The sequence below is a fragment of the Aythya ferina genome (assembly GCF_964211825.1).
Source record: "Aythya ferina genome assembly, chromosome: 1".
Lineage (NCBI taxonomy): Eukaryota > Metazoa > Chordata > Aves > Anseriformes > Anatidae > Aythya > Aythya ferina.
In genome coordinates this window covers 78,089,967-78,105,613 of record NC_140296.1, presented here as the reverse complement: position 1 = coordinate 78,105,613, position 15,647 = coordinate 78,089,967, and the positions used below count along the sequence as shown (strand labels likewise).

General features: G+C 39.2%; 1 protein-coding gene across 6 annotated transcripts in view; it reads right to left on the bottom strand.

Annotated features, from left to right (window-relative positions):
- The window catches only part of FRMPD4 (FERM and PDZ domain containing 4), a 313,076-nt gene that overhangs the window by 57,363 nt on the left and 240,066 nt on the right, over positions 1-15,647 (bottom strand). The gene's annotated exons all lie outside the window — the stretch shown is intronic.

The window sequence follows — 15,647 nt, the reverse complement described above, 5'->3', positions numbered from 1 at the left end:
GGTGATGAGACGCTGGAGAGCAGCCTAGAAGAGAGGGATCTGGGGGTCGTGGTAGACAGCAAGTTGAATATGAGCCAGCAGTGTGCCCTGGCAGCCAGGAGGGCCAATCGTGTCCTGGGGTGCATCAAGCACGGCATCGCTAGTAGGTCAAGGGAGGTGATTGTCCCACTCTACTCTGCGCTGGTGCGTCCTCACCTCGAGTACTGTGTGCAGTTCTGGGCACCACAGTATAAAAAGGACATGAAACTGTTGGAAAGTGTCCAGAGGAGGGCTACGAAGATGGTGAAAGGCCTGGAGGGGAAGACGTACGAGGAATGGCTGAGGTCACTGGGCCTGTTCAGCCTGGAGAAGAGGAGGCTGAGGGGAGACCTCATCACAGTCTACAACTTCCTCGTAAGGGGGTGTCGAGAGGCAGGAGACCTTTTCTCCATTAACACTAGTGACAGGACCCGCGGGAATGGGGTTAAGCTGAGGCAGGGGAAATTTAGGCTGGACGTCAGGAGGGGGTTCTTCACAGAGAGGGTGGTTGCACACTGGAACAGGCTCCCCAGGGAAGTGGTCACTGCACCGAGCCTGTCTGAATTTAAGAAGAGATTGGACTGTGCACTTAGGCACATGGTCTGAACTTTTGGGTAGACCTGTGCGGTGTCAAGAGTTGGACTTGATGATCCTTAAGGGTCCCTTCCAACTCAGGATATTCTATGATTCTATGATTCTATGTTCATGTTAATGACTTTTAATCCGTTTGCTCCCAGCAACAGGCATATCCATCCTGCTCTTCACCTTGGCCAGGCTTCTCCTGAAGCAAATCTTTAACCTGCCAGAGGCCATATTCAACGCACTGTGCTGGGAAATAGCACCTGCCTTGCAACACCAGCACGTGACTTCCAAAGCCCCTGTCCCTAAATATCTGAACTTCTGGAATTTGGCTACACCAACTATTGCCATGTGATGACAGTGTGACATATTGTGACAGTGAAAGGTAGGAAGACCCACTGTTAGATTACCGCACGCTGCATGCACGGTTGATTATATGATGGCAGACACTACATGATTTCTTTGAGGCTGCTCCAGCAAATACAACGCATCATCAACAGCTTGCAAGGAAGTCATCATAAAAAGACTGAAGTAGACCATGAAGGACTACTGGACCTCAGCCAAAGGCACTGAGTACAGCAAGACTGCCTCAGACAGGCAGGCACTAAGTATGCTAATCTTAATGCTCTATACGTAAGTTCCTTCCACAATCTCCTTATTCAAGTCCCCTTTCCCACAGTTCGTTTCTCTTCTCTGATCCTGTAATCCCATTCACGAGAAGTCCCCCTGTACACTCCCCATGCAGCGTCTCAGCTCAGGGACTAGAGACCGGGATCTCACATCTCCCGATAGAGAATGTGGCTCTCAACTGTTGTGTATCCTCAACAGTATTTATTCTACCTGGAACAATGCATGACAAAACAATGAAATGTTTAGTTTGTCAGCCCGAAGTGTCAGCTTTGCTTTGGATCAGGCCGACCTCCAGCTCTGCCTCCCAGGAGCTGTAGCTCCAGCTGTTGCTACCTGACTTCCAAAATCTCATGACACCCACAACCTCTTCTGGGGCCCACTGCTGTCAAGGAGATCTCAGTTCTGCACTCCCTGCAGGAAATGCTACTGATATCTAAAAGAAAGTGTCCATGGAACCCCATTATGTTACATCCCAAAAGGATTAAATTGACTGTATTAGGTGTCTAGAAAAATGTAAGCAGTATGCATACACCTATCCATAGCAAATCCGTATATGCCATGAAAAATAATATTCTTTAAAAAAAAGGAAAAAAGACAGTAATATTCATAGAATTATAATGATTTTATAAAACAAAAACAACAAAAACACCTATGTTCACATCATTATAGTAACATGTATCTTCCTCATAAAACAGAAATGAGACATGAGCTTCTAACACTGGAGAGGATCACAATGACATTTCAGAACTGGCACTTTTAATTTGTCACTTCTAGGCAGAGATAGAGGAAATATTTCAAATAACTGTTTTTAAACTCTCTAACACAACTTTTCTTGTAACAGGCTGTGCAAACCGTATATAATGTCATAATCAGGTTTTGGTTTAAATGAGCTGCAGAGCTTCAGGTTCTTATTTCTAAGGAATACTCACATTCCAAATTCATTATAATAAAGCTTCACATATCACATTCCTCTCTCTCTCTGCACATAAATGCAATTATATGCAAATGCATATACACAAATGTGGAAGGTATGGTATGCATAAGACATACTGTATGCTCTATGATATATTATTTGTCCAATAAATGACCCTAAGACATTAGCAAACTGTATCCTCAATATAATCTATGTACTTCAGACCATAAATAATATAATCTCCTCTTTTCCCAAACAAACAATTGTCCCAAAAGAGTGTGTTGAGTTTTCTTTAACTCTCATGTGTCAATATGTAGTATATTTCCTTCCTTAAACCCATGGCAATTTGTATGAAATATTAATGAGCACTGCAAGATTGCTGGACACTATAACATGATTATAATTGATGTAGAACATTAAGAAATTGTTTCAATGCTTCTGAAGGAGAAAAAATTCTGTCTTTGCTAAGACATTTATTCTCATATTTAATTAAAAGCTTTGAATGAAAACAGAATTTCAGATAAAATGCAGAACAAAGGGGTATTCTTAGTTGCAAAACCATAATTTACTTGTAAAATTGAGTAGTACAGAGAATGACTCATGATAAAAAATTAAAAAGAAACTGGACTGAAAACTTAATTAACATGTAGTTTTAATTTTTTGTTTATTTTTTTTCCTTTTAGGTCTCAGGCACACTGTCGTGATGCACAGAAAAGAATACTGAGCAGAAAGACAACGTATGGAATGAAAATCTCAATACAATGATTAAACCTCATGACTCCTACAATTTTTATGAAATACAGATGACCTCAAGGATTTTAAACTGCTATAGCAACCAAGTTTACTCTCTAGAAGAACTGTCATTTTGTGTATTGTTTTCTGAGTAACAGACTTGCTGAAAAGCTGAAGTGATCATTGTAAAATGGCCAAGCTCTACGATACATGATGACAAGACCTTTACCTCTCTTGGAGTCTTATTTAATTCACAAGCTGAACAAATTTGGTTTTAACTAAACCTCCAACCAAGCTGAATTACTTTATCTAACAATAAAGACACTAGACTACAGGGATTCTCCCTTATGCAGAAGGTAAAATACATTAAGCCTTAGTTTGCATGAAGAGGAATAAAAGCTCGCAGAACAATTAATATTTCAGCACATATGATGTAAGAAATATGCCTTTTGGAGGAGCCAAGGCTGATAGCATTCTGGGTTTATTTCTGAAGTCTATTTTGGTATTTTGACATTCTTATTTTTTGTTTTCTCAGTTACTCAGAGCCAGTTTCTCTTGGTTTCTCAGACTAAGTCAAAATAAGATGAAGACTGACAACCTTTGGAAATCACCTGCTGTGAAACACACGTGATTAATCTTTTCCTATTACTGTTGCTGCTTCCAAGAGCTATGTGAAGACTTGGATGTTTCAAGTCAAGCAAAAAATCAAACAGATAACAGTATCTTTGGGGAAAAGCTTAAATTAAAAGATAAAACTGAAGCTAAAATCTTCTATTAGACTATTTTTCATGTGTTGCTTGTGTTTTTCATGTGTTGATTGGCCATCACGGCTGATCAACTGTTGTATCAGAAGTCAAACAAAGCAGAAGTAACTGATAAATCTCCCAGAAATCTACTAAATTAAAGTGCCTTTAAAAGTATTCAGTATTTTTTAAAGGTGAGTTTAGCTTTAGCTATTTTATTTTCTATGCTATTTTATCTCATATCCTTTGCCTAATAAAAAATTGTGTCTGTCCTTTGACCTTCCACTATTGCCCAGTCATCCCAGTCAGTGGTAACAGTTAACCAAAGAATCTCTTGCTGGGGACTAATGAACCAGAATATATCAAACTGTTCTCCTTTCCTGTTAACTAACCTTCTGATTGGCCTATCAGATAAACTTAGATGTAGATACTCAATCTCGGCAATTTTGAGAGACCTCATTAGTTGTACGATTGCTAAGTTAAAAATCTGATCTAAATACGTGTTCTAAGTTTTCTAGTTGATGAACCAACACAGGAGTCCCTGCAACATTTTTATTCCAACTCCATTATACTATCAACTGCTACGAGACACTCTGAGTCAAAAATTTGTTCTTACTGGAGGGGAGCAGGAAAAAGAGAGGACTGCCACCTGTTAATGACAACAGCCTTTTGATTTTAATTCTCTAAAAGAAATTATCCTTTTTTAATAAGTTTCTAATAACATTTAGGCCCTGTCTACACAAAAAGATTCATAAAAATTTAAGGTCAACTTCGCTGAGAGCCAGATCCACTTTTCTTACAACACAATTAAGTCTAGACATCTCATTCCCTTTGAATCAAAAAGAAGTTTGGGTTGAGAGAGTTTTATCAGAATAGCATTCATCCCCATACTTCTCATCTCTACTATTTCTGTGATTTTCCATAGACAAACCACAAGTTATTAGTGTCAAGTACTGTCGCCTGCACATGCCTTTAGCTGACTGAAAAGCAACATTAGTGTCAGAGCAAGGATGTGAAATGGAAGTTTAGAGATAGTCAGTGTACCTGGACCCTAATGTCACCAGGGATGGCCACCTTCTGTGTACACATAGCTTCAGGAGGTGCCTAAGATTTCATTTTACTTAATACGTTAAGTATAGTCTGAGAGGTAAGTAGGACTACGATATTAAAAACTAACTCGGAGAGTCAAGAAGCCATAAAGAAATATGACATGCCAATGATGGAGAAAGGTCTTCCCATCTTCAGGAACTCTGGTCAGGTTTTCATTACACAATTCATAAAAATTACACCATTATACCAATGGAGTATGAGCTACTGTGGCCCCTGCTCTCAGTAGGGTTTTACCCATTTTCCAGTTAGACACTCTCCCGATTTCCTTCCCACCCCAAACAGTAGTACTTCCACCTTGATAAGAAAAAAAATGCTTCCTTAACTCCAAAAACAGGATTGCAACACCACTCGATGTACTAGTTCCTTATATTATCGCAGCAGCCCCAAGGAGAAGTGCTTAAGACCTCCAGTAATTAATCTTTTCCAATTGCATGGTTCAAGATTTTTTAAAAGCTATTCATTTTTTGCTTTTCTTCCCCATCCATTTTCTCTGTGCTATAAAAAAAAAGACATAGCCACCACACTAACAGTTATGCTAGCTTTATTTTCTCCAATTTGACAAACATGAGGTTTTGTAAAATGCACAAAAGCCTTCAAATACAGACACTGCCAGGAGCTTCTACAGAACTAACGGCTAAAGACTAAAGGTATTTCAAATTCATGGAACTACAAAAGACATTGCAAGTCAGCCACAGTCTTTTCACCCTTCTCTCAGAATAGTTTAAATTACCTTTTACATTTCCTATGAGCACTGGTGCATATAAAACAGCATTCCTTAAATGGGAGCTTAAAATCTTTCTACTTTTCCATAATACAAGGAGCCTGTAGCAGACACAACCTTCCAAGGGTCAACTTGCAGAACCATCAAAACATCACATTTGCCTCCCAGCTCTTGACATCACCTTTGTTGTCTTTCTGTCAGAAACAGCATTTAAAGTACAGCATTTGGGTGTAATTCATGTTAACTACAAGCCTTCTGCTTAGTACCACTCTCTCTCTTTCAAAGGAACATTTCTCTGTCATCCTGTAGCTATTTAGACAACAGATGAAACAGTTAAATTCCAGGGCCAAATGCCCAGCACTGTCTCAGCAAAAAATGGAATGCTGATGCCACCACTGTCCACATTTCAGCGAGGAAAACAGATCAGAACTGCTGAAAATCCTAATGTGGCAATTCCCAGATGTAGCCAAGATCTTGTGTCCAAATATAAATAGCCAGAATACAGCTTCTGCTTGCAGACAAAAAAAAATTTGGAAATGCCCTCTGTGTAACACAAGCAATCAAAAAGCATCACACGCCTTGTACCACCCAACTAATGTCTTCTTGACAATGGCAATGTTTTCCATTACTATAGCTTCACTAGCTGATTTCTTTGTGCTGAATCAGTCAGTAAGAGACTGGCAGGATGAGGACATTGTAAACTTCTTGTTGAGGGCTGCTACACTGTTCTGGAAGGACAAAGATGCTCAGAGCACACAGTGGTAAAGGTACCTCCGTCATCTTCATACTTAACTACCACTCCTTTCTGGAAGCCCAAGATGCACAGCACAATGCTCTCCCCTCAGCCCGTACTGCTTCTCTGAGCCCAGAAACTGTTCTGCACAGACTGACACTTCCCAAGCAACTCCTGATGCTGTCTCTGTCTCATCTCCCTCCTTGTTTTTTGCTTTCTGCTGATTAAACTGCTCCATACCACAGTGCTTGTCTTGTATAAGTGTAGCTGTCCTGTGGTAATGTGCTCAAGGCATCCGCACAGGACACAGAATATTCAAGTATCAACAGCAGGATGTGGAGGGCTGTCTTGTCCAATAAAATCTTTTAAGATTTGGAAATGGCATCCAAAGAAGAGGTGGATAGTGGTGTCAGGAAAGAGAAACACCCCTTCGCTCCCCAAACACAAGGCATGAGATTTTTAGGTACCTCCTCCTGCCTACCCAAAAAGAAGTGATCTTCTGACGCACAGGGCTTGCAACCACACCACAAAGAAGGATAAACATCTATTACAGAGCATGCAACATAGAGGGAATCCATCATGTGGAAGGGTTAATTCATAATAAAATAAAGCTGGGTATTCATTTGCATGCCTTTACATTCAAGCAATTACTTTGAAAGTTTCACATCGCTGCTTTAAAGTTATTCGTGGCTTCAGAGTAAATCCCCCATGCAGACAAGCATTTTAGTTGTATGAGAAGCAGTAAGCCTGCTTGTCAGAACAAGTTAGTGATGGCAACATTTCTTGGTTCCTATCTGAAAAAGGAATTTTCTACAGCTGCTTGTGTATTGGGCACAGCTGTTCTGTATCTCTGTCTGTACCCTTGAGTTCAGTTCCCATAAAATAACTTGCTATGGAACAGCTGACCTGAAATTCACCATGGGTGACTCCAAAAGATAACAGAGTAAGGTGATAACATAACACTTCAACTGGATGACACATCAAGCATTGGAATTTCAAAAAGAACACAAACTTGCTAACTGTAGGGGGTATCTATCCACTTTGGTGAACATGAAAAGGATCTTATAAATTAAGTTTTGAGCACGCCAAAACTTTGAATTATTGAGCCCAAGCCTGTCTAAATCATATCAGGTAACCTTCTGATAAGAACACAGCAACAATATGAGACTGCATGCTTTTACAAATACAATGGATTTAAAAGAAAATTTCCATAGTTGGTATTGATTTTAACAATGGCAAGTTACAAGTCTCTCTACAGCTCTTACTTCAGCTTAACTCTCACAGGCCTTTGACAAGGTGGACAAGCGCTTTTGAAACCATACTACACATTAATAATTAAAATCCACAGAGATCTGATTCAGTTCTCAATATATTAGCTCAAGTACCAGAAGCACCTCATCATGTCAGCCAAGAAAACAGGCAAAGTAGAGAATGCTAAATCTGTGCTGTCACAATTAGATTGCAGCAGCTGATTTAAAGTACTTGTATTATTTCTATATTACACTGTGGAAACATCTCAAAAGGTAGAAGATATATATCCTACAACACCCCTTGAGTCAATCAGGAACTGAGTTCTTATATCCTGACTCCCAGCACCATGCTTGGGCCAGCTGATTAGAAGTACCTAATTTAAATGCCCTGGCTGAAAACTTATCTCCATTGATGTCACTTGTAAAACTCCTACCAACTACAGAGAATTTGGTCCAACGTTTTGACCCTCTCTTCAGCATTATGTATCTGAAAACCAAAACGTTACTCATACATAGTGTCAAGGCTTAAAGCAAAATGGGTATAGCCTCTGGATTTATGTCCTGAACTGGGCATATAATGGAGTACCTTCAGATGAAAATGTATGCGTGGTTGTTTTTTCAGGAAAAGAGTGTTTTAAGATTCTTGGTTGCTAAGCAGTATCATAGCTAATAGTTTAATATGCTTGATTTTTGCTCCATGATGTTGATGAAGAAAGAACGTCTTTAATATTAAGTTCACCAAAATTGCTTGATACAATGTATGAAATAATCTAAGCCTGGAGACAGAAATTACATTTGAAAACTCATCCTTACAGCTGCTGTGAAAAGATGATGATGACAGGCACTGCTACTGAGCTCATTTTTGCACTTACATTTAACGATGATGATACAGAGAAGGCAGACTGGTCCCCTGATATGCAGGGTGTCAAATGGCAGCAACAGAATCCTCATCCACTCCATGACAGTGTTGAGAAGGGCCAGTATTAATTAAATTCATGTTGGCACTTAAAATGCAACACACAGGCTAAAATCCTGGAGGGTTCTTTCTCTCAAGTCATGTGGCAATACAAAATTAAAACAGAAATGCTACTGTACAGTTGAAAGAATTCTCTAGATCCCCATGATGAAAACATGCCATGACATTACCTTGCCAAAGCAAGAGATATTTCACAAAGTTTTTTTAGTTACGTCTCTTAAATAGAAAGTAGAGCCAACAAGAAAGAAAAGCCCTTAATGAATTTCACCTTTTTCTGTTCTAGCTTTGCAATTAGTCGTTTGGTGGAATTCCACACGAAGTCAGACACTAATTTACTGCTGCTACAGTTTCAAGGAATGGAATTAGTCTATCCCAATTTAGCAACCCAGAAGTCAGGTTTCTATTCTAAGATGGTTTTCTTTGCCATTTAGTCAATGCATAAATAAAGCTTTCTGCAACAGAGCAGTTTATTCTAAAACAAGACAAGTATTTTGGGCAGATCACTCTCTTCAGGTGCCAGTCTTTGCATACAGGGCGCCTAGAAAACTACTTTAACTGAAGCATGCATAAAGTACCACTAACGTACCCTATTTGAAATTTGTTTTATCGGGTAAACAGTATAACTGTCTGTCACTTAAAAAATCAGTGAAATATCTTGCTAAATCTTACATATATTGGGATCCTTGTAGACTAATGCATACTTAGTACAATCTAGGATTAACTAATAAGATATTCATATTATAGAAAATAAGTATAACTGTATTATAACTGTAAATGACTACTTAGGCATATTTCTTCACGTTTTAAAAGAAAGTTTGGTATGTTCTACTGATTCTTAACTACAAAGATACAAATTTAAATTTAACCAATGAGAATGAAATAAATCTATCCCTGAGTAAGCAATTAATTGATACAGTACCTTAATATAGAATCACAGAATGCTTTGGGTTGGAAAGGACTTTAAAGATCATCTAATTACAACCCTACTGCCATGGGCAGGGAAACTTTCCAGTAGACGAGGTTGTTCAAAGCTCCATCCAACCTGGGATGGCCAGGTTGCCTGGAATGCCCCATTCAAGGGATGGGGCATTCACAGCTTCTCTGGGCAACCTGTCCCAGTGCCTCACTGCCTTCTGAGTGAAGAATTTTGTCCTAATATCTAATCTAAATCTACCCTCTTTTAGTTTAAAGCCATTACCCCTCATGCTATCAGTACACTCCCTGACAAAGAGTACCTCCCCAGCTTTCCTGTGGGCCCCCTTTAGGCATTCAATGTCACTGTTCATGTCACCAAAGATTTTGAATAGTGCCGGTCCAAATACTGACTCCTGAGGAACACAGCTGATCTCCATCTTGATACCAAGTCCTTGTCTGCAACTCTTTGAGTGCAAGCATTTCTTACCTACCAAGTGGTCCAACTGTCAAATCCACATCTTTCCAATTTAGAGACAAGGATATCATGAGGGATCACAAGTCCGGGTAGTTGCTCTTCCCCTGTGCACCAGTGCTGTAACCCCATTTTATAAGGCCACCAGATCTGTCAGGCATAATCTGCCCTTAACGAAGACATGTTGGCTGTCACCAGTCACCTCCTTTTTTCCCATGTGCCTTAGCAGAGTTTCCAGGAAGATCTGCTCCATGATCTTGCCAGGCACAGAGATGAGACTAACTAGCCTGTGGTTCCCTGGTTCTTTTTTTTTTTTTTTCTTTTTCTTTTTTTTTTTCCCCTTTTTAAAAATGGGGATTATGATTTGATTCCCTTCTCCCAGTTGGTGATAACTTCACTGCACTGCCAGAACTTCTCAAATATAATGGATAGTTGCATAGAAACTTCATCCACCAGTTCCCTAAGGACCCATGGATGTGTCTCATCAGATCCCATGGACTTGTGCACCTTCAGGTTCCTTAGAAGGTCTTCAGCCTGATCTTCTCCTACAGTGGGTGGTTCATCATTCTCCTGTTTCCTGCCTTTGACTTTTGAGGCTCAGGCTGTGTGTCTGGAGTTCTTGTTGTATATATACCTTGTAATATATACCTTATAATATGTCAGTTTTGCATTGTTGCTCACCTTGAAATACTTAAAAATCCTACATAGTACAATGACTCTAATGTTGCCTCAAAGTACTAATTTTTAAGTATGTATGAAAAGCTTTAAGTCACAATAAAATATTTGGCAATACAATAAAAACAAGTAGCTCTTGCTACAATTTTCAACATACTTCAAATACATCTCTTTATTATTCTGTTCACTTGCTTCTTGCCTTGATTTTAACAATACATTTAGAAAACTTGACTTGTTTCTCCTTCTTTTTCCAACTTCAATAACTTTATGTCTTGAATGAAACACTTCTAGAATAAAACCGTAAGTAACTCTCATAAAAGTGACCTCTCTTTGTAAGGTAAACCATAAACACGACTTCTGGGTTTCTGCTTGAAAATAGCTCAGGAGAGCATAATATGGTGCAAAAGCCATTAAACATTACCCAGAAATAATGAGTGCTTATGTATTTTGTCTGCAAACCACACTGCATTCATCTCTCTGCAACCTTGGCTTTCAAAGGACAACTTGAACGCTAATTAAATGTTGCCAGTAAAGAAGGACCAAAGGAATTAGATGGATGAGAATGATCTACAGGGGATAGTTATAATGAAAATCCCTGATAATCTCCAGTTCTCAGACTTCCTAGGATAACAATACTATCCTTCAATTCTTAAAAAATACATAAAAAATAATAATAGTTCAGCATATTGTTGCCCAGTACCAATGGAGTCTGCAGAGGTGGTTTTAATACAATTTTCTACTTAAGGAAGCCTATTTTCAGTAATAAAAGGTTAGAAAGAACACACACAATTAAAATATTAAAATGCAATAAAGAAACAATGTGAAAATTTATATACTATGTGTTCCCTTTATCTTCTTGAATTTTCATGTAGAAAAACTGTTACATAAAAAGGGTTTCCTTGAAAGACTGGTTTAGCCATTTTTAACCCTGTATAAGTGAAAAGTACACTATGAATTTGCAGCTGTTAAGACATGGGAAGGAGAAACCAAAATAATCTGAAAAAAATGGGTCCTACTTATTTTGTGAATAATTTAGAAACAAAGCAAATTTATCAATTAGGGACATGCTCTTTCCTAATAAAAAAAAAAAAAAAAGGTTTAATGGACACTTTTCAGATATTCTCCTTGGTAGAAATTCTAAATCTTATGCAATTTTTTGGATTTAAGATGGAGCATAGCAGAATTTTTCTTTTCCATTTTCTTTTCTTTGCATACTATGACTTTTCGTAAGTAAATTTCACAACGCTGTTTTCTTGGAAAACAATTAAATATTTCATTAGACTAAAAAGTCTGTTTAACATACAATGTTGAACTAACACCTAACATTTACATATATTTTTGCTTGAAATTTTTGAGTTCCACTGGGCTTAATAAAACACAATGATAATCTAGTTATGAAGTTATCTGTCTTTCTTCAAAAGCATTTTTTTTCCTGTTTGACATGCTATTATCTTTATATCTCTATTCTGAAAGTAGATTTTTTTCCTTTCTCTCTGCAATTATAAAGACAAATCATTTTTTGACTTAACAAAAAGCTTTGAAAGAAAGCTGCATAAAAATAGTTACAGAATTTCACATAATAAATGTAAAATATACCTTTTTATACCTAATCAGCAGTAGACCATGCAATCACCAAAAAAAAAAAAAAAAAAAAAAAAAAAAAAAGTGTTAGAATATCAGTTTTTCATTGATTAGCTGCAGTGGCCAAGTGATGGTACAACATAAGACCCTGAGGGAAATGAGGGAGTCTTAAGCTAAAGAATGGCTTCAACTTAATCAAACTCTGAAGGGCAAAAGCTCAGTGAGGGTGGTTGATCTTCCTGGAGAGCCTCCTTCAAGTGCCAGAATGGTCCACTTTGATCTTCAAGAAAGTGGGCAGACATAGCAGGACACCAGCATGGCTCCACAGGGAACTCTTGACTGAGATCCCCCACAAAACAGAAGGGTACAGAAGATGGAAATGGCTACGTATGAGAAAACGAGAAGCATTACCTGGCTAGGCAGAGATGGAGCTAGCAGAGTGGATGGCTGATGCCAGCTTGCCTCAGCTCACACTGAAACCAGCACAGGATGTGAAACAAGAAGATCTTCTACAAGTACATCAGCAATGAAGGAGAAGTCAAGAGAAATATGAACTTGCTGCTGAACGGGGTGGGAAACCTAATGAAGGACACTGAAAATGATGCGGTACTTCATGCTTTCTTTGCTTTCGTCTTTACTGGCAAGTCTGCTTTCAAGCCACCCTTGTCCCTGTGCTTAGTGGCAGAATTTAGGGGACACAGGCACTACTCATCACAGAGGAAGACTGAATTAGGCATTGCTTAGGCAAAAGGAACACACACAAGTCCATGGGTCTGGATGGCACGTATCTAAGGTTGCTCAGGGAGGTGGCTCATGTCTTGGAAAAGCTGCTCTCTATCATCTTTGAAAAGTCATGTTGTTCAGGGGAGGTTTCTAATGATTGGAAAAAGGAGTATCTTGCTTGTCTTAAAAAAGAAAGGAGAGGTTTAGGAAATTCTGTGTCAATGAAGCTCACTTCACTTCAGTCCCAGGAAAATTTTCAAACAAATCCCCCTCAGAGCCATTTCCAAGCAAAAGGACAGGAAGGTAATTGGAAACATCCAGAATGGATTTAGAAAGTGTAAATTATGCCTGACCAATGTGATTGCCTTCAGGGATGAGTTGACTGGCCATGTTGATAAAGGGAAGAGAAATGAATGTTGCTTACTTTGACTTCAAGAAGGGTTTTGACAGTCTCACATAGTATCCTTGTAGCCAAATTGAGAAAATAATCATAGACTCATATAATGGCTCGGGTTGGAAGGGACCTTAAAGATCTTCTAGTTCCAACTCCGTGCCATGGGCAGAGATGCTGACCACAAGATCAGGTTGCTCAGGTTCTTCATCCAACCTATCCTTGATCACCTCCAGGGATGGGGCATCCACAAACTTTCTGTGTAACCTGTGCCAGTGCCTCAAGACATAAGATCTAGATAGGTATTGTGTATAGAAAACTGGCTGCACAGGAGTAGCTGATATATCTGAGGGCAGGCTATTATTCAGGTGGACTTAGTCTAGAGGACTGGGTTGACAGAATCCTTACGAGATTCATCAGGACAAGTGCCAAGTCTGGCATGTGGGATGAATGAACCTCATACAACAGTGCAGGCTAATGCCTAACTGGGCCAGGCAGCAGCTCCACAAAAAATGATGCGAGGGTCCTCCTGGTTAATAACTTGAACATGAGCCTACTGTATCCTCTTTCAGGGGTGAAGTGGGCAGTGGGATGCACAAACATGAGCACAGCCATCAGGTTGAGGGAACTGATTACTCCTTTTCCTCACAAAGCTGTATATTTACCATTCTTTCCGGTTTTGGCTCACACACATTCAATGACAAAGCTGGAGAAACTCCAGTGGAGAGCCTCTAAGACAGCTGTAAGGCTTATGCACAAGACTTATATGAGACTAAGGAAAGAGGATTTGTTTCTCCTGAGGAGACCAAGGCAGGAATCTGTCTTCTACTACCTAATAGGTGGCTACAGAGAGGGCAGAGGCAGACCCTCCTCAGAAGCAGACAGGTAAGGGACAAGAGGCACAGGTCACAAGTTGCACCAAAGGAAATTCCAGTTGGATGTAAGGAATAAAATTGTTCATGATGCCACTGTTTAAGCACTGTCCAGTATGGTTGTGAAACCTGCATCTTAGGAGATAAACTTGGCTGGATGGGTGCTGAGAAGCCATGTCCAACTTTCACACTAGCTCTGCTTTGAGCAGGAGATTCTGAGGTGACCTTCAGAAATCCCTTCCATCTATTTTTTTCAGTGTTTGTGATTATGGCCATTGCCTCCTCCATGCATCTAAAACATACTCATTGCTGATTACAGATACATTTACATTACTACCATCTGGAAAACAAGACTTCAAAATTGCTTTCATCCACATTGAAAACTGAAAGCATGCATTGCTTTCAGAGTTGCAGATGTATCTTACTCATATGAAAATCTTTTGTTATATAGAAGGAATTCGTTACTTCATTGGTGTAAAGAATTGCTTCTGCTTTGATGTCAGGACTCTACAGTGACAGTTTCTCATCATCCCAGGTGTCCCCACTGGCATGAAAAGAAAGCTCTTCATTTCAGATGCTGTAATATACAACCCCAATACATTTCACTCTGAGTCTAATCAAAGAATGAGGCCCTCACAAAATCCCAACTGCAGACAGATTTGGAGAGCTGAGACAGAATTACAATGTAGGAAAAGAGCCACCAAAGATTCCCCTGGAATGCAACAACACTTCATATAAGACACTACCTATGGAGTCAACATAATTAGGAAGGGCTACATTCTTATTCAGTTTCCCATCAGCGGGCAGACAGAGAATCAGCCACACAATAAACCTACTTTTTTTTTCAGCTGTAATCAGTCTATTTTCCTTGTTGCTATTACTATATATTGCTGGCAGCAGAGAAATGAGCTGGAGATCCTAATTCTGGTTAGTTACATATCAAAGAATCACAGGAAAAACGAAGACTGCAATATGATCACTTTATGAAGAAACGATGACATCAAAAATGAGTTTAAGACCCATTTGTGAAGCTTATGCTGATGTTCAATACATAGCATAGGACAAATTTAATAGGGATGAGATTGTTCCTGATCTTTATGAGGTGTCTTCATCACAGAAAAAAAAAAAAAAAAAAAAAAAAAAGTTCCCTCCTGAGGTGCTGTGCTACTGTTAGCTGACTTTTAGGTTTATGCTTTTTTTTTAAACCTGAAAACATATGGTATTTTGACCGCAACCACCTAACAGAGATAAAGGCATGTGTTGCTTGCACCTTTATTCCTGTGGTGAAGAAGCTTTTGTACCATTTCTGTATCTCCCTTCCCCAGCAACTGAGCACCCATTCACTCAAATTGTGATTTGCAAGTGGAATACAAGTATGATGGCAGTTCCTCCATTTCTGGAACCAAATGCCACTTTTCCAAATTATATGGGTAACACTGGTAATACCGAAAATTACCAGTCCTGAGGAGAGGTAAAACTCCTCAGTTAAAATCTGAATATTGCCCAGGAATCAACTAGACCAACCAATTCAGAGTATGCACCAAGAAGAAAAATCGAGAAACCAAACTCGTGTCCAGCAACCTAGCTCCTCGCATTTAAAGTAAGCATCCTTA